Source organism: Pan paniscus, chromosome 20 (assembly GCF_029289425.2).
Source record: "Pan paniscus chromosome 20, NHGRI_mPanPan1-v2.0_pri, whole genome shotgun sequence".
NCBI lineage: Eukaryota > Metazoa > Chordata > Mammalia > Primates > Hominidae > Pan > Pan paniscus.
In genome coordinates, this window is record NC_073269.2 from 39,322,088 (window position 1) to 39,345,396 (window position 23,309).

The 23,309-nt window shown below is 44.7% G+C and overlaps 1 pseudogene; it reads right to left on the bottom strand.

Annotated features, from left to right (window-relative positions):
- Positions 1-10,104: 10,104 nt before the first annotated feature.
- On the bottom strand, positions 10,105-12,202 carry LOC100990040 (aldo-keto reductase family 1 member B1-like; annotated as a pseudogene).
- Positions 12,203-23,309: the final 11,107 nt, after the last annotated feature.

Genomic DNA, 23,309 nt, shown 5'->3' on the forward strand with positions numbered 1-23,309 from the left:
TAGCAAGACCCTATCTTCAAAAAATTAAAATAACTTCGTTGGGCATAATGGTGCATGCTTGTAGTCCCAACACTTTGGAAGGTTGAGGTGGGGAGATCCTTGAGACTTGGAGTTCAAGACTAGCCTGGGCAACACAGCAAGATCCTGTGTCTACAAAAATTTTTTTAAAAACTTAGCCAGACATGGTGATTTGCACCTGTAGTCTCAGCTACTTGGGAAGCGGAGGTGGGAAGATCACTTGAGCCCAGGAGTTTGAGGCTGCAGTGAGCCGTGATCGTGGCACTGCACTCCAGCTGGGCAATAGATCAAGACCTAGACTCTAAATACATTAATAAAAATAGGATAAGAGAAAAAATACTTGACTTTGAAACCTCTATTGGAAAAGCTGCAGAGGTCATCTGTAGTAAGGCAAAGGAGAGAATGGAGCAGCCACACCTCCGTCATTGCTGAAAGCTAAATTCTTTCTATTGACTCCAGAAGAAGACACATTACGCCAGTTTTTTAAAGCTGCCATATGTCTTATCAGAGTCACAGTTGAGTAATGGTATGTAGGTCTACGGTACAAATACAAAAATAAGTGTTTGAGCAGGTCACAACATGCCCACACACCGTCAACTGCATCTTTTCTTTGGCAGAAGAGTTTGGAATTCACGGCTCCAAGGAAACAACTGTTTGTCAATCCAAACCTTGGATGCCGATACTGGTGGGCGGCTCAGTGATGACGTTCCTGTGTGACTCAAGTGGTTTCTAAAAGGCAAGAAGCCATCCCCGTGAGGCATACGGTGACCAGTGCTGAATCTTCCAACACCATTTCCCACAAGGATCAGTTGTAGTCAAGAGAATCTGTTTTTTTCAGAGGAGGATGCCCTGTGTGAGGGAAGAGAGGGGTGAGCAGCTGAAGGAAGGTGAATGGACAGAAAAGCTGGACACACTGGCCAGACTGGGGAGGGGGATGGGGGCTCACGCCTGTAATCCCAGCACTTTGGGAGGCCCAGGGGGACAGATCGCTTGAGCCCAGGAGTCCAAGGCCAGCCTGGGCAACATAGTGAGACCCTGTCTCTACAAAAAAATACAAAAAGTAGCTGGGTATGGTGGTGCACACCTGTAGTCACAGCTACTCAGGAGGCTGAGAGGTGGGAGGATCACTTGAGCCCAGGATGTCAAGGCTGCAATGAGCTGAGATCACGCCACTGCATTCCAGCCTGGGCAGCAAAGTGAGACCTGGACTTAAAAAAAAAAAGAAAAAGAAAAAAGAAAAAGAAAAAGTTGGACACGGCAGGCCAAAAGACTGAGTTCTACTTGATCATTGTTGTTGAATCTGGGAGAAGTGGTATTTGGACCCGAATGCCTGAGAGCAAGTATAATACTGCCAACAGGGGCTATGACTTGGCTACAAATGGCTTTAAACTGAAGTTGCCAGTGTGTGCCCCCTACTCTGTGTGTGCCCCCTACTCTGTGTGTGCCCCCTACTCTGTGTGTGCCCCCTACTCTGAAACCTCTGGCAGCACCTCACCTTTCTGAGGATGGGCAGGGAGCAGGGCCGCCGCTAACTCCGTGTCTCAGTTGCCCAACTTGTTCCGAAAGGCCCTCGACTTTTCGCCTTCACCTTTTCAGCAATCAGATACAGAAATTCATGTGACGAAACCAATTGCTGATGAAAAGTTCATTTGCCAAAGGTCCTCATTATCCTAGAACAGATAGAATGGCGATAACAAAAAAGGAATTGGAGTGAATCCACTTAAAACAGGAACCCATATTGCATATACAGTGAAAGAAGATATGATTGGAGCTTTGCCTTGAGAATTAAACAAGCATTACAAAAAGTCAGTTTTATTTTATATTTCAGAAAACTAGGTTATAGCTGCAATTATGCATTGTTCTTAAAAATCAGTGACGAATGAGTCAAGTGTTGATGGGGGAAAGCTCTGATGAAGGCACGTGATGAAGGCATGTGATGATATTCTATGGATTTCCCGTTGGACTGTCACAGTGTAATCACAAAGACAGTCACTTTATTAATTTTCCAAAGAGCATCCGAATCCTCTGCTATTAAACTCATTCTCTTTCATGTCAGTATCCTGTATCCACTGATTTCTCTTCTCCAGTTGTTAACCTGTCTGAATCTTGTCTCATTCACCTGTCAATGGCTTTGCTCCTGATACAAGCAATCAATATGGCTTTCACAGGCTGTGTATAATCTGGCTTCTTCTGCAATTTCACTTATGGTAGACCTATCTTATGTGTCTTGCCTCCCACTCCATTGCTAGGAAGAGACTGAGCCCTCAAAATGGCCACATGATAGGCAAAATGGCTCCCCTATTGGGTCAGGTATAAATAAAGCTTTGACTATAACCTCAAATTGTAATATATACTGTTCACATCACTCTTTTTTTTTTTTTTTTTTTTTTTGAGATGGAGTCTCGCTCTGTCGCCCAGGCTGGAGTGCAGTGGCGCAGTCTCAGCTCACTGCAAGCTCCACCTCCCGGGTTCACGCCATTCTTCTGCCTCAGCCTCCCGAGTAGCTGGGACTACAGGTGCCCACCACCACACCTGGCTAATTTTTTTGTATTTTTAGTATAGACAGGGTTTCATCGTATTAGCCAGGATGGTCTCAATCTTTTGACCTCGTGATCTGCCTGCCTCGGCCTCCCAAAGTGCTGGGATTACAGGCGTGAGCCACCTCACCCGGCCTGTTCACATCATTCTTTTCTCTTTTTTATTTTTTATTTTTTTATAGAGATGGGGTCTTGCTACGTTGCCCAGGCTGATCTTCACCTCCTGGGCTCAAGCCATCCACTCACCTTGGCCTCCCAAAGTTCTGGGATTGTAGGTATGAGCCACTGTGCCCGGCCCTCATCGTTCTTTTCTAAACATAATTGAAATTGCCATATTGTATCTGAAAGATTTATTATACCCCAAATACTTTTCTTTTTTAGATGGAGTTTTGCTTTTATTGCCCAGGCTGGAGTGCAATGGCATGGTCTCGGCTCACTGCAACCTCTGCCTCCCAGATTATCCTGCCTCAGCCTGCTGAGTAGCTGAGATTACAGGCACATGCCACCACGCTGGGCTAATTTTTGTATTTTTAGTAGAGATGGGGTTTCACCATGTTGGCCAGGCTGGTCTCGAGCTCCTGACCTCAGGTGATCCACCTGCCTCAGCCTCCCAAAGTTCTGGGGTTACAGACATAAGCCACTGTGTCCGACCTCCAAAAGATTTTTAAAAGATGATTTCTCTTTTGATTGGCAAGTTATTTGATTATTTTAAAGATCCTTTTTATTGCATTTTGGGCAATGAAAGTCCTACTTTTTTGGAATATATTAACTTTTCTTTATTGCTTAAGGTAAAATTCTTTTGTGTGTGAATGTTCTATCGATACTTAAAAAGAATGTATATTATTTGACCTATACAGCATTAATGTATTTTCTCTATTAAATCATGTTGTATGTTGTTATTCAGATCTTCCTTGTCTATTTTAAAAAACAGACTTATTAAGATATAATTTATATACAATTCAATGATTTAAGGTATGCAGTTCAATGTTTTTTGGTACATTCACAGAGTTATGTAGCAATCACTATATTGTAATTTAGCCTAACTTACCAAAATCTATGCAGATTTATAACGACTTAGTTCCAGTGAAATATAGAATCCTGAATAGCTCCATTATACTCCCTTCTAATGCTATTATTATGCATTATAGTATAATAGTATTTATGCATTTTAATAGCATTCCTGCATTATTATTGTTTATGCTAATATGTTATACACATATTATTATACATATTATGTTTCTATATGTTAAAAACCCAACAATTCTTTGGTATCATGAATGCATTATGTAGTCTGAAGTCTTTTAAAGAAACTGAGAGAAGAAAGGAGAAAAAGTATATCTACACAGTTGGGCACGGTGGCACATGCCTGTAATCCCAGCACTTTGGGAGGCCAAGGAGAGTGGATGGCTTGAGTCCAGGAGTTGGAGATCAGCCTGGGCAACATAGTGAAACCCTGTCTCTACGAAAAATATGAAAATTAGCCAGGTGTGGTGGCACGTACGTCTATAGTCCCAGCTACTTGGGAGGCTGAGGTGGGAGGATCGCTTGAGCCCAGGAGGTCAAGGCTGCACTGAGCTGTGATCATACCACTGCACTCCTGTCTGGTGACAGAGCAAGACCCTGTCTCAAAAAAAAAAAAAAGTATATCTATAGAGTTTTAAAATTTTATTTATTTATTTATTTATTTATTGAGATGGAGTTTTGCTCTTGATGCCCAGGCTGTAGTGCAGTGGTGGTATCTCGGCTCACTGCAACCTGTGCCTCCTGGATTCAAGAGATTCTCATGCCTCAGCCTCCCAAGTAGCTGGGATTACAGGCACCCACCACCTCGCCTGGCTAATTTTTGTGTTTTTAGTTAAGGTGGGGTTTCACCTTGTTGGCCAGGCTGATCTCGAACACCTGACCTCAGGTGATCCACCCGCCTCGGCCTCCCAAAGTAATGGGATTACAGTGTGAGCCACCATGCCCGGCCATTACCTTTTAATTTACCCATTCCGGTTGTCTTTGTTTATTGCTATAGTTTCAGCTACCATCTCATGTCCTTTCCTTTTCCCAGTATAGCTTTGCTCTCACCTTCCATGTAGCATCAGTGTCAAGTACACTGTATTTCAGTAGATTATAGCCCCAACAACACAATTATATACACATTGTTCTATGAAATTACTTTATAAATCAGTTAAAATAAGAAAGGAGAAGAAGGTCAGACATGGTGGCTCAAACCGGTAATCCCTGCACTTTGGGAGGCTAAGGCAAGAGGTTCACTTGAGGTCAAGAATTCGAGACCAGCCTGGGCAACATGGTGAGACCCCACCTCTACAAATTTTTTTTTTTTTTTGAGATGGAGTCTCGCTCTGTCACCCAGGCCAGAGTGCAGTGGCGTGATCTTGGCTCACTGCAAGCTCCGCCTCTCAGGTTCACGCCATTCTCCTGCCTCAGCCTCCCAAGTAGCTGGGACTATAGGCGCCTGCCACCACGCCTGGCTCATTTTTTGTATTTTTAGAAGAGACTGGTTTCACCATGTTAACCAGGATGGTCTGGATCTCTTGATCCACCCGCCTCGGCCTCCCAGAGTGCTGGGATTACAGGTGTGAGCCACCGCACCCGGCCTCTACAAAATTTTTTAAAAAAATTAGCCAGGTGTGGTGGTGCGCATCTGTGGTCCCAGCTATTTGGAAGGGTGAGGTGGGAGGATTGCTTGAGCCCAGGAGGTTGAGGCTGCAGTGAGCTGTGTTCGCACCACCACACTTCTGCTTAGGTGACAGGGTTAGACCCTGTCTCAAAAAAAAGAGAGAAGAAATATACAATTATATACTGTCTTTTGTAATTTCTACATAATTTCCTTTACCAATGTTCTTTGTATGTGTGTATTGTGTGTTTGTGTATGTTGTGTGTGTGTGCATGTTCACATTACTGTCTGGAGTCACTTGCTTTCTGCCTGAACACTTCTTGTCAAGCAGGTGTGCTATCAACAAATTCAGGTTTTGTTTATCTGGGAATATCTTTATCTTGCCTTCGTTTTTAAGAGAGAATTTTGCTGGATATAAGATGCTTGCTAGATGAAATTTTATTTTCAGCACTTTGACTGTATCAACCCACTGCCTCTGGCTTCCATTGTTTTTGATGAAAAGACTGCTCTTAATCTTACTGGGAACTCTTTACATGTGACACGTTGTTTGCTCCTGTTGCTTCTAAGATTTTTCTTTGTCTTGCAGCATCTTTACCGTAATATATCTGGATGTGGATCTCTTTGTTTGGCATACTTGGAATTTGTTGAGCTTCTTGGCTGTGTAGATTAATGTTTTTCATCAAATATGAGAAGTCTCAACCTTTGTTTCTTTGAGTACATTGATGCTTCTGCCTTTCCTCTTTACCTGCCAATTCTTCTGTGTGTATTTTGGTGCATATAATGGCATCTCACATCTTCCTGAGGCTTTGATAATTTTTCTTTCTCCTCTTCATTTTTTTTAACTCTCTGTACTTATGATTGGATAATCTATATTGATCTAGCCTCAATTTCACTGATTTGCTCCTGCCAGCTCAAACCTGCTGTTGAATCTCTCTAGTGAAGTTTTAATTTTTTTTAATTTTGCTTTTCTATTCTAGAATTTCTATGGGTTTCTGTTTAAATAATTTTGTCTTTTTCTTGATGTTCTCTGTTTGATGATATGTTGTTATCATCCTTTCTTTTAGTTCTTTAAGCATGGTTTCCTTTAGTTCTTTAAGGATGTTTATAATAGCTGCTTTGAAGGTTTTTCTGCTATTTCACCATCTGAGCTCCCTCAATTTCATGTATTTTTAAGTATTTTTCTCCCTGGCCTGTCAAAGAATGAGAGGTATATTAAGGTATCCCACTAAAAATGTGTTTTGTACATTTTTTTCTTCAGGTTTCTAACTTGCATTTAAAAATTTTTGTTGATGTTAGTAGGTGTATAGTTTTCTATTATGGTATTATTAAATATTGAGCAGGTATAAATTAACATTCATAAAATAGGAGTTAAATATTAATGGCATAACAAATATCTGAGTTTCTACCCATCGCATTTGAGAAAACACATTATCACAAATTTTTTCCCTTTTTATTTTGAAGAATGAATTTGGAGGATTCATACTACCAGATGTCAAACGTTATTATTATGTTTACCATAGCATATTATTATGCTATCATAAAAGACTGTGATATTAGCACTAGTGTAGACAGACCATTGTAACAAAACAGAGAGTCTAGAAATAAATCCACACATATATGGCCACTTAATTTATAATTAAGGAGACAAATGCAGAGTGGTAGACTTGATGTATAGAAGCTCATATATTAATAGTAACCCAGTACGTGTTATACATGTTACAAATGTTTTCTCCCATTTGGTAGTTTATTCTTTAACCCTTTAACTTAAACCTCTACTTTTTTCTTAATAGCTGTAGAGTGTAATAAAAAAGAAAAAAAACTCTTTTTTTTTGGGTCACACAGAGTTTATTTATTTATTATTTTTATTTTATTTTTTTGAGACTGGGTCTCACTCTGTCACTCAGGCTGGAATTCATTGGTGTGATTACCACTCACTACAGCCTCGACCTCCCCAGGGTCAGGTTATCCTCCCACCCCAGCCTCCTGAGTAGTGGGGACTACAGGCACACGCCACTATCCCTGGCTAATTTTTGTATTTTTTGTGTAGACAGGGTTTTACTATTTTGGCCAGGCTGTTCTTGAACTCCTGGGCTCAAGTGATCTGCCCGCCTTGGCCTCCCAAAGTGCTGGGATTACAGGCAGGAGCCACCGTGCCCGGCCTACTTTTTAATTTTAGGTGGTCAAATATGTTGCTTGTTCTTTTTTGGATCCTAGGTCTTATGAGATAATTACTAGAACTTTCTCTAACCAAAGTTTATAAAAATATTTCCCTCTAATGATACAAAAAGGACTTTTTAAATACTTAGATATTAATTTTCATTCAGAACTTGTTTTCATGCACAATGCATGGTAGGTGTCTAACAACAGCAAATTGTCACTTTACCATTTATTGACTAAGCCTTTCTTCCCCCAGTAACTTAGAGGGCCAAATTTTTATCCTGTACGTTCCCACATGTAACTGTCTGTGCTTTGGGGCTGTCTGTTCTGTTCCACTGGTTTATTTGCCAACTCTTGGGCCAATATCACATTCTTTTAATAAATATAACTTACTACTATATTTAGAGTTGTGCTAGAACAGTGTCTCTTCATGGTTTTTTTCCCCAAGCCTTTCAAATCCAGATGCGCTGGCCTAGGCCAGGCAAAGCTCCTAAGTCAGATTCCAAGAAATATCTTTGATGGTAGGGTTCCTAGAAACAACCACACAAATACACTGGACAGAATTCTATCTCCAGCCCCATGCTGCCCTGAAGTCTCACTTTTTCGTGGTCAGCTCTTTTTTTTTTTTTTAGATGGAGTCTCACTTTTTCACCCAGGCTGGAGTGCAGTGGCATGATCTCTGCTCACTGCAAACTCCGCCTCCTGGGTTCAAATGGTTCTCCTGCCTCAGCCTCCCGAGTAGCTGGGATTACAGGTGCCTGCCACCACACTGGGATAAATTTTGTGTTTTTAGTAGAGACAGGGTTTCACCAAGTTGGCCAGGCTGGTCTCGAACTCCTGACCTCAAGTGATCTGCTGGCCTCGGCCTCTCGAAGTCCTGGGATTACAGGTATAAGCCACCATGACTGGCCCAGGGTCAGCTCATTCTTTCTACTATTCTTCTTAGCTCTCATTTCACACTTAACTCTCTCTGTAAATCACCATCTCTCCATTTCCTCCTCCAGGATGAACTTTCCTTCTATTTTACAAAGCAAAACCCATGATATAGAAACCCCTTAACTTTCTAATGGCAAACCTAAAAACTTACACTTAGATCCATCTGTTTCTTTCCCTATTATTAAAATAAGAGTAGAGTCCTGCCCTCGCTCTTCCTCCTAAGCTAAAGTAAGCTCTATTGAGTGAGATCTGGTTTCCTCCCATACCCTTAGGATACAGCTCGGCTCTGTCCTCCCTGTCTGTGTTTAAACATGCCTGTCCCTCCCACTCGAACACACACATGTTCACACACACATCTTTAGGCTCCAGATTCTCCTGCAGCCATCTTGCTATCTCCTCTCGTTCAAAGCTACACTTCTAGAAAATGTTGTCTAACTCATTGTTTCTTCTCTCATTCATTTCTCAGCCTACTGCAAGGGCCGCTGGTCACTTCCTTACTGTTAAATCTTTACTAATATTCCTGTCTCCAGTCTTGCTCTCCTCTAAACTGTTTCTCACCATAGAAGCCAGAATAATCCTTTTAAGATGCAAATTTGGATATATGATTCCCCTCCTTAAAAGCTTTCATGACTTCTTATTGATCTCAAGATCCAAACTCCTTGACAAGGCCTCTGCCTCCAGTCTTCTCAATCCCGTGAGCCCTTTCCAATCCTAAATCCTGGTCACACCAAGCCTTTCCCTGCCCCTGGCTTCCTCACTATGCGTTCACCTGGTCTTTCATTCTGCACGTTTGCCTGGCTAGCTCCTACTCACCTTCAGTACTCCAGCAAGAAGACGCGAGTGACCACCCTACCACTCCTTCCCCCACCCCTAGACCACATGAAACACCCCTACTTTGTATTTTCCCGGCACCCAGCACTTATTCCCACTACGTGGAACATTCCTTACACTGTTTACTTCTCTCTCTCTCCAACTAGATGGAAAACACTTTGACAAACGGGGTCATTTCTTAATTATTATTTAACTCCAACATTCAGCAAAGTGCCTATCGCACAGAAGATGGATTATGGCTATCAGAAATGAACAAATAGCTCCTCTATTAGCCACAGAACTCAGCATCACCTGTGACCTTTTGTTTTAACTAAAGCTATTCACTCATTCATTCATCTTATTGCGGTAAAAACACATATCATAAAATGTACCATCTTAGCCATTTTTAAGTATACAGCTCAGTAGTGTTAAGTGTATTTACATTGTTGTGAAGCAGAACTCCAGAACGTTTTCATCTTGCAGAACTGAAACTCTGTACCCACTAAATGATTCCCCATTTCTCTCCTGCTCCCAGACCCTGGTGACCACCATTCTGCTGCCTCTACGAATTTGACTGTGTTAATACCTCCTATACTGAAATCATCTGGTATTTGTCCTTTTATGCCTGGCTTATTTTATTCAACATTTATCCAGGTTGTGGCAAGTGATGGGATTTCCTTCCTTTTTAAGGCTGAATAGTATTCCATTGTGTGTATATACTATATTTTATCTGTTCACCTGTGAACATCCATGAACATCATATTTTTACCTGTCTGTGACTTTTTATGATGATTTTCTATAGCATTTAGAATTTTGGATTTTTTGCAAGTTTCTGATTCCATAACATTCAAATATACTACTACAAAGAATACATGCAAATATATGCTTTCTATAAATACAAAGGGCTTTTTAAAATAGAAGCTTTTGTTACTATCATAAAGTTGTTCACACTTTTTGAAATAAGAAGCTCTTTTTGTTAAAATGTTTTATATTTTAACATATATTTCTCTGTATCAGTCCTTTTTTTTTCTCCACAAAAACACTTTTTATTTGAGGCAAAGAGAAGTCTTGCTGAAAGGATTACAGTTCCAAGCAGCCAAAACTCAACTGTTAGTGGCACTATTTTGACCTGGTAGATTTTGCTTCTCTTTGGTCAGAAAAGGGTATTCAGGTTGTACTTTCCCCAGTGGGGCAAAAAGGAGGGCAAAGCAAACTGGAAGAGACTTCTACTCTGTTGACAGGGCTCTTCAGATCCAACATCAAGCTAGACACGCCCTCGCTGGCCACTCTACAGGTTGCTGTCCCACTGCTGAGTGACACAGGCCATACTACATTTGCAAGGAAAAAAATGAGACAGGAAACACAGGTATAGGTCACTTAGGGATGAGCAGGCATCCACAGCTTCAAAACTCTTCATGGAAGGGGTAATCCTTGTGGGAGGCACAGCTCACCAAGGCACAGACCCTCCAGTTCCTGTTGTAGCTGAGTAAGGCGGTCATATCCTGGCTGTTCAGTTCAAAGTCAAAAACCTTAAAGTTGTCAGCAATGAGTTCTGGTGTCACAGACTTGGGGATCACACCCAAGTTCCTCTGCATGGGGAACCGGATCAGGACCTGGGCTGTAGTTTTATTGTGCTTGGCTGCAATCGCCTTGATCCTGGGATCCCTCAGGAGGGAAGGGTCCTCGGGGTTGACCCAGGGCCTGCTGGGAGAGCCGACGGGGCTATAGGCGGTCACCACGATGCCTTTGGACTGGCAGTACTGGATTAACTTCTCCTGAGTGAGGTAAGGGTGGCACTCAATCTGGTTAACCACAGGCTTATACTTTAAGCCAGGTTTGTTTAAGAGCCTCTCCACCTGGAGGTGGTTGAAGTTGGAGATGCCAATAGCTTTCATCAGCCATTCATCCACCAGCTCTTCCATGGCTGCCCATGTGTCCAGAATGTTGGTGTCACTGGGAACCACATTACCCAACTCATTCAATGGAAAAATTCCTTCCCAGGCTTAAAGCCAGTTGGCCAATGAATAAGGTAGAGGTCCAGGTAGTCCAGCTTCAGGCTGCTGAGGGTCTTCTGGCAGGCTCCTTTCACCAGGCCCTTCCCATGGTATGTGCACCACAGCTTACTAACGATGAAGAGCTCCTCACGCTTTACCACCTGCTCCCTGAGCTTCTCCTGAATGGCCACCCCCACCTCATTCTCATTCTAGTACACGTGGGCACAGTCAATGTGGCAGTACCCGACACTGATGGCCACATTCACGGCCTCAGTCACCCGGCCTGGAGGGGACTTCCAGGTGCCCAGCCCCAGGATGGGCATCTTGGCGCCATTGTTGAGCACAAGGTGGCTGGCCATGGCTGCTGCGCTCCCTGGAATTGTTTCATACTGTCTTGTGTGCCTTGGAAGACTTATCTCCTGTTCTCTGCCATGCTAACCAGTGCTATGTATAACCCTGCCTGGTACAGGGTGGTGAGGGAGGGGTGCCTGTCTCTTCAGCACAAGGCTACTTCCACTCCCCACTCCCAGCAAAAGCTGATCTGACCGGAACAATGATCAAAAGTAGGAAAATAACACTGGCCAGGTGCAGTGGCTCATACCTGTAATCCCAGCACTTTGGAAGGCCGAGGCAGGAGGACTGTTTGAGCCTGGGAGTTTGAGACAAGCCTGGGCAACATAGCAAAACCCCGTCTCTACAAAAAGTTTAAAAATTAGCCAGGTGTGGTGGCACATGCCTGTAGCCCCAGCTACTTGGGTGGTGGAGGTGAGAGGATCCCTTGAGCCCAGGAGAGCCACGATTGCCCCACTGCACTCCAGCCTGGGCAACAGAGCAGGACCCTGGCTCAAACAAACAAACAAACAAACAAAACCAAAAAACCCAAACCCACCAAAAAAAAAAAAAAGGACAACTAAAAAATTAAGGAAAATAACATTGACATAATACTATTAACAGACTTACAGATCCAATCTGATTATTTTCTCGTTTTCCCACTGATGTCCTTTCTGTTCCAGAATCCATTCTAGCAGCCTATGGGACATTGTTGTCATGTCCCCTTCATCTCCTCCACTACAGAGCAGTTTCTCAGCCTTTCTTCATTTTTCATGATGATATTTTTGAACAGTACTGGCAGCTATTTCATAGAATGTTCCTCAGTTTGAGTTTCTATGATATTTCCTCATGATCAGATTGAGACTGTGTATTTGGCAAGAATGCCACATGGGAGTGAGACTGTGCACTTCTTGGTGCATTGCAGCAGGGGGTCCGTGATGTCTCCGTGTTTTATTGCTGGTGATGTGAACTGTGATCACTTAGGTTAAGATGGTGTCTTCCAGGTGCACCACTGCGCCTAGCTAATTTTTAAATACGTTTTGTAGAGACAAGGTCCTGCTATGTTGGCCAGGCTGGTCTCAAACTCCTGGCATCAAGTGATCCTCTTGCCTCGGCCTCCCAAAGTGCTGGGATTACAGATCTGAGCCATCGTCTGGCAACTCTCTCACTGTTTCTACCCAGTTCCCATATACCTCTTGTAGGTAACCATCTCATTAGCCTCTGATTTATTCTTCCTATACTTCTTTTGCAGATATGATCCCCTGCCCAATTTTGATGGTAAATCAACAGGTGCAGCAGCCAAGACTTGAGAAGGACATGGTAATAGAGCATGCAGATTTCTCAGACATGAAGGTGTGGGTCACCCCACAGGTGAACTACTTAGACCAGGAGAGGTGTGCTAGCCAAGGGTGAGGGAATCTAGAATGGGTAGTAGGGGAGGCAGAAGATGAAAACCAGCTATAGCCTTGAGATCAGCTGTAGCAGTAGGAGCTGCTGTTCATCCTTCATCCCACTAGCTGTCCTCTTGGAGGCTTCTCCAGGAAAGGAGGCCATCCAGAATCCCAGAGAAGCTGTTCACTGATGGGATTAACTTACTACGTGTAAGTAAGAAGTGGATCCGAGTGACACAAGAAGTGGATTGTAGTGGAGGTCATTGTGTGCCTCCCAGATCCCACATTCAGGTTGGAGGGACCCATTTCCCCAGCTGTGTTTTCTACAGTCTCATAGGTACATAGCACAGCAATATGTATATACAACAGAGTCTTGCCAAGCATAGTGGCTCATGCCTGTAATCCCCATTTGTGGGGCTTAGGTGGGAGGATCACTTGAGCCTAGGAATTCAGGACCAGCTTGGCAACATATTGAGACCCTGTCTTTACAAAAAATTGAAAAATTAGCCAGGCATGGTGGTCCACAACTGTAGTCCCAGCTACTCAGGAGACTGAAACAGGGGTCTCTCTTAACTCTTAAGCCCAGGAGGTCAAAGCTGTAGTAGCAGGCCATGATGGTGTCACTGCACTCCAGCCTGAGTGACAGAGCAAGACCCTGTCTCTAAAGCACACACACACACACACACACACACACACACACACACACACAGAGAGAGAGAGAGAGAGAAAGAGAGAGAGAGAGAGAGAGAGAAAGAGAGACAATCTTCTCTATAAGAACAAAGTATACACACAGGCCAGGACTGAGACTGGAGTTTGGGGAATGGGAAGGATTTGGATATATGGAATTGGGAGGAAATGGCCCACCAGATGGCATATCAGAATGAGGCGGGCATTTCCAGCTTTTCTTGATCATCCTCCACCTCCCTCTCCCTAGAAGGAAGAATCCTCCTCCTTCCCTCTCCCACTTCCCTCTGCCCTAGACACACTCTGATCTCACAAGCCATTCTGGCTGCTGCGACTTTTAGTTTTATCCGTCGTCTAGCTGAGATTAAACTGGAATGTTCCATTTGCTCTTTTGGCTCTCAAGTTGGCCCAGGGCTTCCCACCTATGGGTGCAGTTGGATCTTTTTCACTGTAACAGAACAAATGCTCTGACCTCCACCACAAAGTGTTTCTGAGGGTGCCCGGCCTTAGTGAGTTCCTGGGCACCCCCCGTAATGTACCCAGGCCATTCATATTTAAGGCCCCCAAAGTCTCCTTAGGGCCTCAGTGGAGCCTCTGCTTCAGCTCCTTCTTCTTCTTCACAAAGTTGATACCCCTATGCCAAGGGCACGGATTCCTGATTTTTACAAGAATCACTTCCTAGACGCATCAAAGTGGTTTCTGCATTCACTCCAGTTCCCACTTGGCTGAAGGCACAGGGGATCGTTCACGGAGGTGGAGGGGGAGGTCACTCTCTTTGCAGGACTACAAAACAGCACTTGTCTCTCCCCAAATCCCAGTTTCTTCTGCACCTCAGTTCCCCCCCAGAAACCTCTGCAAAGGAAAGACAACAACCCCACCTTCCTCTTCCAGCCAAAACCCCAACATTTATGCAAATAGGCTGGTGACTCCACCTGCTAAACCCAAGTCAATATGAATCCCAGTTGAGGCTGACACAAGAACTGATTATTACCGTGGGAATCTAAATGAAAAATAAGATGAAAAAGGACCCGTCAAGGCGGCCTAGGAGTGGACGCAGATTCCTGACGCTAAGCACAGGGATTCTAGGCCACAAGCCCACCCAGCCTGGCTGTGTCTCCTCGGCCCTGTCTCATCTGTTGGGCACCAGCTCCCCCCTGCCCCCTTCTCCAGCCCCTTGGCTTGGTCCTCACAGGACTCCCAGAACTTGGGACAGGGCCTGGCTCAGAGCAGGAATTCAATCAACATCTATTGACTGAGACAGATGAAAGAGAATAGGAGAATGAGTGCCAGGGACAACCATGTCCCTCTGTCTGGGAAGCTTTTCATTTCCTTCTCAGCTCAGTCTTGTGGCTTCCAGGGGTTGACCTGGTGTTTGGACCTTCAGCGGAGGATGGGGCTTCCCCACTAGACCCAAAAATGGTGTCCTGGGCTTCTCCGTCACCCTGCAGTCTCAAAGTGGACCCCTCCACCTCCCCTTCCTTCTTTCTATCCCTGTCTCCTCCTGGAGGAGCTCCTGTAGATCTACTCTTCCTCTCTGCTCCATTTCTCTGCGTGATTTGGGTTTGCCTGGCAGAAGCACAGTCACCGCTCGTGGACTGAGGGAGGGAGTGGGGCCTGAGGCTCTTCTGCTGCTTTCTTCTTTACCCATTTGGCTAAAATCTGGCCTGGGTTGTTAATGTTTTAAAACAGTACTGTTTTAGGTTAATGTTAAGACTGCAATGCATCCCAAATACTTAAAAAAATTTCCCAGAACTGTTTTATTTTTAATTAATTATTGTAAGAGATAGGGTCTCGGTCTGTTGCCCAGGTTGGAGTGGGATGACGCTATCACAGCTCACTGTAGCCTCGACCTTCCAGCCTCAAGCTGTCCTCCCGCCTCAGTCTTCCAAGTAGCTGGGACCACAGGCACACGCCCATGCTTGGCTAATTTTTAATTTTTTTTTGTATAGATGGGGCCTAACTATGTTGGCCAGGCTGGTCTCAAACTCTTGACCTCAAGCAATCCTCCCACCTCAGCCTCCCAAAGTGCTAGGATTACAGGCACTGTGCACGACTCAAAACAACTTAAGATTTATAAAAAATTGAGAAGGAGGTATAGATTTCCCAGTTTCACCTATTACTAACACCTTACATTCATATATTTGTTACAGTTAACGAAGATATATTGATACATTATCATTAATTGAAGTCCATTATTAAATATTGCCCGTACTTCAAATCTGGATTTCCTTAGTTTCTAATATCCTCTTTCTGTTCCAGGATCCCATCTAGGATACCACATCACATTTAGTCATCATGTCTCTTTAGGATCCTCTAGACCAGGTGTCCCTATTTCCTGAGCCACAGACCCATTAGCAACCGGGCTGCCCAGCAGGAGATGAGTGGCAGGTGAGCAAAAGTTACTGCCTGAACTCTGCCTCCTGTCTTATCAGCAGCGGCATTAGACTCTCACAGGAGCGCGAACCCTATCGTGAACTGTGCATACAAGGGATCCAGGTTGCATGCTCCTTATAAGACTCTAATGCCTGATGATCTGAGGTAGGACAGTTGCATCCTGAAATGATCTCTCCTCCCCTCCTGCTCCCTATCTGTGGAAAAACTGTCTTCCATGAAATTGGTCCCTCTTGCCAAAAAGATTGGGGACTGCTGCTCTAGACTGTGATACTTTGTCTAACTTTCCTTGTTTTGATGATCTTGACAGTTTTGAGAAGTCTTAGGTAGGTATTTTACAAAATGCTGCTCTATTGGAATTTGGTGTTTTTCTTAGACTGGGGTTATGAGTTCTCAGGAGGAAGACCAAAGGGTAAAGGGCCATTTTCATCTCATCTTATCAAGGATACTTGCTATCAACACGGTTTATGACTGCTGATGTGGACTTCGATCACCTGCTAGTCTTTGTCAGGTTTCTGCACCATAAAGTTACTCTTTCTTCTCCTCCATATTCTACGCTTCGAAAGGAAGTCACTATGTGTAGCCCACAGTTAAGAATCAGGGAGTGTAGCTCTCCAGCCTGAGGGCAGACTGTCAATTATTTGGAGTTCTGCATGGGAGATTTGCCTCTTCTCTGTCATTTATTCATTTATTCCATCATTTATTAAAATCTGTAGGGACTCATGGATATTCATCTCATACTTTGGGTTATAATCCAATACTACGTTATTTGTCTTGCCACTCAGATAGTTCCAGCTTTGGGCACTGGGGGCACTTTCATTTGGCTCCTGTGGCCCTTTGATATAGTCTTATGGATGGAATGTTTATGTCTCCCCAAATTCATATGTTGAAGCCCTGCCCCACATGTGATGATATTTGGAGATGGGGTCTTTGGGAGGTAATCAAGGTTAAGATGAGGTCATGGGGTGGGGCACTCGGGATGGGATTAGTACCCTTATATGAAGACATGCTGGAGAATTCGGTCTCTCCCCACACAGACTCCCCAACAAGTGCACAAAGAAGAGATCATGTGAGCACACGGGGAGATTGCAGCTACTTCCATGCCAAGAAAAGAGGCTTCAGAGTAAAATTTACCTCACCAGCACCTTGATCTTGGACTTCCCAGCCTCCGGACCATGAGAAACAAAGTTGTGTTGTTTACGCCCTCAAGTCTATGGTATTTTGTCATGGCAGCCTCAGCTGACTGAGACACACCTCCCCAGTTGCTTCACTTTCTGAGGACTTCCTTACTTTCTGGCACTGCAAGATGTTCCAGGCTCACCTTGTATATTTCCTGCCCCAGCCCTAGAATCAGCCACTTCTGTAAGGAGCCGGCTCCTGTTATTGGAGAATAGTATTGGAAACCAACAACAGGCTCCTAGGTAGCAAATTATTCTTGGATGGACACACTAGAAAACACTTATTTTGTGCCTCCTATGTGCCAGGCACTGTGCTAGCTCCTTTTCATGTTGGTTTACTTAATCCTCATAACAATTCTATGAAATATTTACTGTCAATCCTCCCCAGATGAGGACTGGAGGTGTAGCTGGGTTGAGTGCTAGCCAACACCACTCTGTTCTGTCTCCAAAGCCCATCACACTGCCTTGATAAAGACTGGTGTCACATACCTCACAAACACCATGTTTTTTTTTGTTTTTTTTTTTTGAGACAGAGTCTCGCTCTGTCACCCAGGCTGGAGTGCAGCGGCGCAATCTCAGCTCACTGCAACCTCTGCCTCCTGGGTTCACGCCATTCTCCTGCCTCAGCCTCCCGAGTAGCTGGGATTACAGGCATGCGTCACCATGCCGGGCTAATTTTTGTATTTTTAGTAGAGATGGTGTTTCGCCATGTTGCCCAGGCTGGTCTCGAATTCCTGGCCTCAAGTGATCCCAGATGGCACACATCTCTCCTTATGTGCAAAGATGACAGCCTCCTATCTGTGTGTGCACAGATACATGCAGCTCTCATGTGTGCAGGTGATATTGTACCTATTTGCATGTGCTCACATACCTTTGTGTGCAGAGATGACATGTACTTATTTATCCTTAAGACAGATGATGTGTCTCAACTCACGGGATAATGAAATCTGACAAACTGAAAAGTGCTTTAGAATGGACATTCACAGTACTTGCCAACTGCTCAAGCTTAAACCGTGTCAGATTTTTTGCTATCATCCATAGGACTCCCTTATGAGATGTGGGGATGTTCTAAGACAACCATTTAGCATCACAGCTGTTAGGATTTCAAACAGTGCTTCCAGAGATAAAACTGGAGGTTTACATTTTGCCCTCAAGCATGGGGATCATATCACACAAGAAAGAACAGATTAGTCAGCCAGGGTGAGTAAGGCTTCCATCAGAGCGACCACAGTGTGATCTGCCACTTGAAATGCCTATTGATGGGTTTGTCTGCCCAGCACTTCTTTTTCCTCTGAGATCAGCCCCTGCCAACCTCTCCAGAGCAGCCATGTTCGTCCATCATGACCTGCTTTTAACACTTGATCATTCCTAGATGAGCACGTGACCCAGCTGTGCCAATCCAAGAGTCCTTGCCTAGGACTGTTGGAACAGGAACTTAAAATGAGAGTTGGCCCTTCTTTAGGGACTGAAGCTGTGAACACTGAGATTGTCATTGGCCATGTGAAGAAGGTTTATGTGCCAGCAGAAAGCATAATGAAATCAACAGGCACACACACACACACACACACACACACACACACACACAGAGACAAAGACATCTGTTCTTGGTTCTGACATGACCTGGGTATTTCATGGAGTGGCCTAGCATCTTTCACCAAGGGCTTGCTTAATGCTTAGGCTAGTCAGGGATGGTTTTCACTTACTTCCAACCAAAGAGCCTTAACCAATGCAGAATGATTGATAATCATATTGTCACCAACATACTGCAAGACATCAACTGAAACTCAAATCTGACGGACATTTTCCCAACTCTCAAATATTACAGATACAGTCTGGATCTCCTGTCAAAGGTGGTTAACTTGGCTCTTTAGTTTTTCAGAAACTTTCCAAATATACATTAATTTATTTCAGTTTGCATAGTAAACTTCTATTGATCTGGCTTTCAAATACAAAAAAATCAAATTACTAAATTGTTCCTCCACTCTACCTTGTGGAAACAAATGAAATAAGGTGTGGTAACTAAGGAACTGCTCTAAAAATAACACCTTTTAGGATACAACATAGGGTCAACATCATGACCTTCAATATTATGTGTGTTTAGTGCCTGAATCAGCAAAGCAGTATAAGCACAGCTTGGCCTCATTTTGCAGTGTGTTTTAGTCTACTATGATTCTATGGATGCAATTTGTTTATAATTCATGTATGAGCATCGTGGTAATAATAGCTAATACTTCTTTTTTTTTTTTTGAGACTGAGTCTTGCTTGGTTTCCCAGGCCGATCTAGGCTCACTGCAATCTCTGCCTCCCGGGCTCATGCAATCCTCCCACCTCAGCCTCCTGAGTAGCTGGGACCATAGGCACATGCCACCCATCGCACCCAGTACTTTGGGAGACCGATGTGGGAGAATCATAAGCCCAGGAGTTTGAGACTGGCTGGGACAACATAGTGAGACTCCATCTCTAAAAATATTTCATCTCTCAAAAAAATTTAAAAATAAACCAGGTGTGGTGATGCACGTCTGTAGTCCTAACTACTTGGGAGGCTGAGGTGGGAGGACTGCATGAGCCCAGGAGTTCAAGGCTGCAGTGAGCTATGCTCATGCCACTGCACTCCAGCTTTAGCCTCCCAAAGTGGTGGGATTACAGGAGTGAGCCACCCTACCCAGCCATGTAGCTAATACTTTTGAGGTACCAAGCAGGCACTGTTTTAGGGGCCTAGCACACTAATTCCTTTAATCCTCAGAGCGACACTGTTGTCTTCTCCATTTACAGATGACAGAGAGGTTAAGTAATTTGGCCAAGGCTGCACATCTAGCAAGTGGTGAAGCTGTGGACACTAGTGTTCATATCTCTTAGGTAACTAATATAGTTAATCATAGTGGCTGTCAGGTAACTACAATATTCAATGAATACAACAGCCTACTTCCCAAGTCCTTTGGAGGGTTTTTTTATTTTAAATTTTTTTAAATTAAATAGAGATGAGGGGTCTCACTATGTTGCCCAAGCTGGTCTTGAACTCCTGGCTTCAAGTGATCCTCTCACCTCGGCCTCCCAAAGTGCTATAGAGGCTACTCAGTCTTTGGATTTGTGGAATATATATTGATTACTGTAAGGCAGAGAGATATGCAGGAAATTTTTCTTTTACTGTGATGGCTTGGATCCCTGTGACTTGTAAAAAAGCTACATAGTAGACCTCCAAGGCTTCACCAGGCTCTCATTTCCTTATGGAGAACAAATCTTTCGGAAGCTTCTATCTCTTAGGGTAAAAATCTGAACGCTTCTTGGGCCCACATGGCCCTGCCTATCTTGTTGGTCTCCACTTTACTTTCAGCCACTTTAGCCTTAAATTTCTCCCATCACAGGACCCCGGACAAGAATTCCCTGTGACTGCTGCACCCACGTCCTCTGTATTGCCTAGCCAAATCCTGTCAATTTTTCAGGCCTCCCCGGACCCATCAGACTAGGTCTGGTTCCCTTCTGATTTCTCACAGCGTCTTGTACTGCTTTCTTGTAGTATCTATGAAAATGGTAATTGAAAAATTGTGGACCAGGGGAGGTAGCTCATGCCTGTAATCTTAGCACTTTAAAAGGCCGAGGTGGGTGCATCACTTGACCTCAGCTGTTCGAAACCAGCCTGGGCAACATGGTGAAACCCCATTGCTACAAAAATTACAAAAATTAGCCAAGCATGGTGGCGCATGCCTTGTAGTCCCAGTTGCTTGGGAGGCTGAGGTGGGAGGATCACCTGAGCCCAGGAGGTCCAGGCTGCAGTGAGCCATGCTCGCCCCACTGCACTCCAGCATAGGTGACGGAAAGAAAAATTGTGTAATTACCAAACGCCTGTCTGCCTGGCTGTAAGTGTAAGTTCCATGTGGGCAGTGACTGTGTGTTTGTCTTGCTCATTGCTGAATCTCCAACACTTAGCCTACGGCTTAGTACATAGTTGGCACCAAACGCATACTTGTAAACTGAGTAGAAGAAAAAACTACCAGCTACCAGCTGAAAAGGAAATAAATACCCGAGTGTCCTGGGCACTGACTAGACTTGCTGGGTGTGTAAGAGGGCCTGCCCAGACACAGATACAAAGAATGCTGGAACAGCTTGGCAGAGCGGTTTGCAAACCAAAGGATAACTGAATACACCTATGCAAGTTCTTTTTTTTCCCCTTACACATTTTTCTTTTCTTTCCTTTTTTATTTTTATTTTTATTTTTTGAGATGGAGTCTTGCTGTCACCCAGGCTGGAGTGCAGTGGCGTGATCTCAGCTCACTGCCAACATTTGCCTCCCGAGTTCAAGCAATTCTTCTGCCTCAGGCTCCCGAGTGGCTGGGATTACAGTTACCCGCCACCACGCCTGGCTAATTTTTATATTTTTAGTAGAGACAGGGTTCCACCATGTTGGCCAGGGTGGTCTCAAACTCCTGACCTCAGGTGATCCGCCCGCCTCGGCCTCCCAAAGTGCTGGGATTACAGGCGTGAGCCACTGCGTCTGGCCCCCTTACACATTTTTTAAGTGATTAGGAAATATTCAGGGTAAAATTATGATTTTGTGAGCAATAAATCACAATCCTATTTTAATAGTACTAAAATCTTGATTAAAGCAAGTTCAGGCAGGACTTGGTTACTCACACCCATAATCCCAGCAATCTGGGAGGCCGAGACAGAAAGATCACTTGAGCCCAGGAGTTTGAGACCAGAGTGGACAATATGGTGAGACCTTGTCTCTACAAAACATTTTTAAAAAATTAGCTAGGTGTGGTGGTGCATGCCTGTAATCCCACCTACTTGGGAGGCTGAGGTGGGAGGATGGCTTGAGCCCAGGAAGTCGAGGCTGCAGTAAGCTGTGATCAAGCTGTGGCGGTGCCATTGCACTCCAGCTGGGGCAACACAGCAAGATCGTCTCAAAAAAAAAGAAGAAAAGAAATTTCAGCTGAGAATACTGAGAGCCAACGTGAAGAAACACACTTGTTTCAATGACACTTATTCTCCTAAGTGTGCATCTGTGAGCATTATTACCTTTTTTTTTTTTTTTTTTTTTTTTGGAGACAGGGATCTCATTCTGTGGCTCAGGCTGGAGTGCAGTGGCTCAATCTCAGCTCACTGCAACCTCCGCCTCTCAGGCTCAAGCCATCCTCCCATCTCAGACTCCAGAGTAGCTGGGACTACAGGCACAGCGCCACCACACCCGGCTAATCTTCTGTATTTTTGGTAGAGATGGGGTTTTTCCATGTTGCCCAGGCTGGTCTCTAATTCCTGACCTGAAGTGATCAGCCTGCCTCGGCCTCGCAGAGTGCTGGGATTACAGACCTGAGCCACCGCGCCCAGCCCATTGTTCACTGTTGTGACCCCTTTTAATTTTTATTTATTGCTTTATCATCTTACTGATTCCTCGAAACAATCTTACGGGGCGAGCCGGTTCCATGGGCGCTAAAGAAACATTTCCTCTTTCAAAGCCTCAATTTTTTGAACGATACGCGTTGCTGAAGAGGAAGCAATTAAACCTATCAGGCGAGTTCTGCCCTCCGCCCAGCGAGCTGCTGCTTCCTGGTGTTAAAAAGCTTTCAGGTCCTCCTGGCGAGTTGTAGGTCACACTGGATCGCTGCTTATTTTCAGAGATCACCTCGCCACCCATGCACCTGGAAGGCACCCAAAGAGAATCATTTTAAGAAATTCACTTCATCTAACAACAAAGCACAGCCTGCAGCTTTCACCCATGTGACATCAATGCTAATCCTATGTGTGAAACATCTGGGTTCATTCGATTTTTTAAAAATTAGTAACTGAGATGGGGTCTCGCTATGTTGTCCAGGCTGGTCTCCAACGCCTGGGCTCAAGCCATTCTCCCGCCTCGGCCTCCCTCCGCGCTGAGATTACAGGCGGGAGCCACCGCGTCAGCCTCCACTCGTTTTGCGGCGACAAAGCCCGCCCGCCTGCGGGGCGTTCCGTTCGCAGAAACTCTGTGAGGGACGCCGCGGGGGCTCCCAGGGAACGCGGCGAAACCAAAACAGTCGCCGGTGGTTCACAAAACCACCTCAGAAAATGCTTCCAAAGGCACGTCCGGCCTCCACAAGGTGACGGCTCTTCAGCCTCCGACTCGAACTTGAGTCGTCCGCAGCACTAGGCCGCCGCCAGCCCGGGCGAGCTGCCGAGGGACCGCGGACGCCGCAGCAAGCAGCTCCCTGCTCCCGCCACACCCGCCGAGCCAGCCGCGCGGAACCCACTCCACCACCGTGGGCCCACCTCCCGCCGCCAGCCGG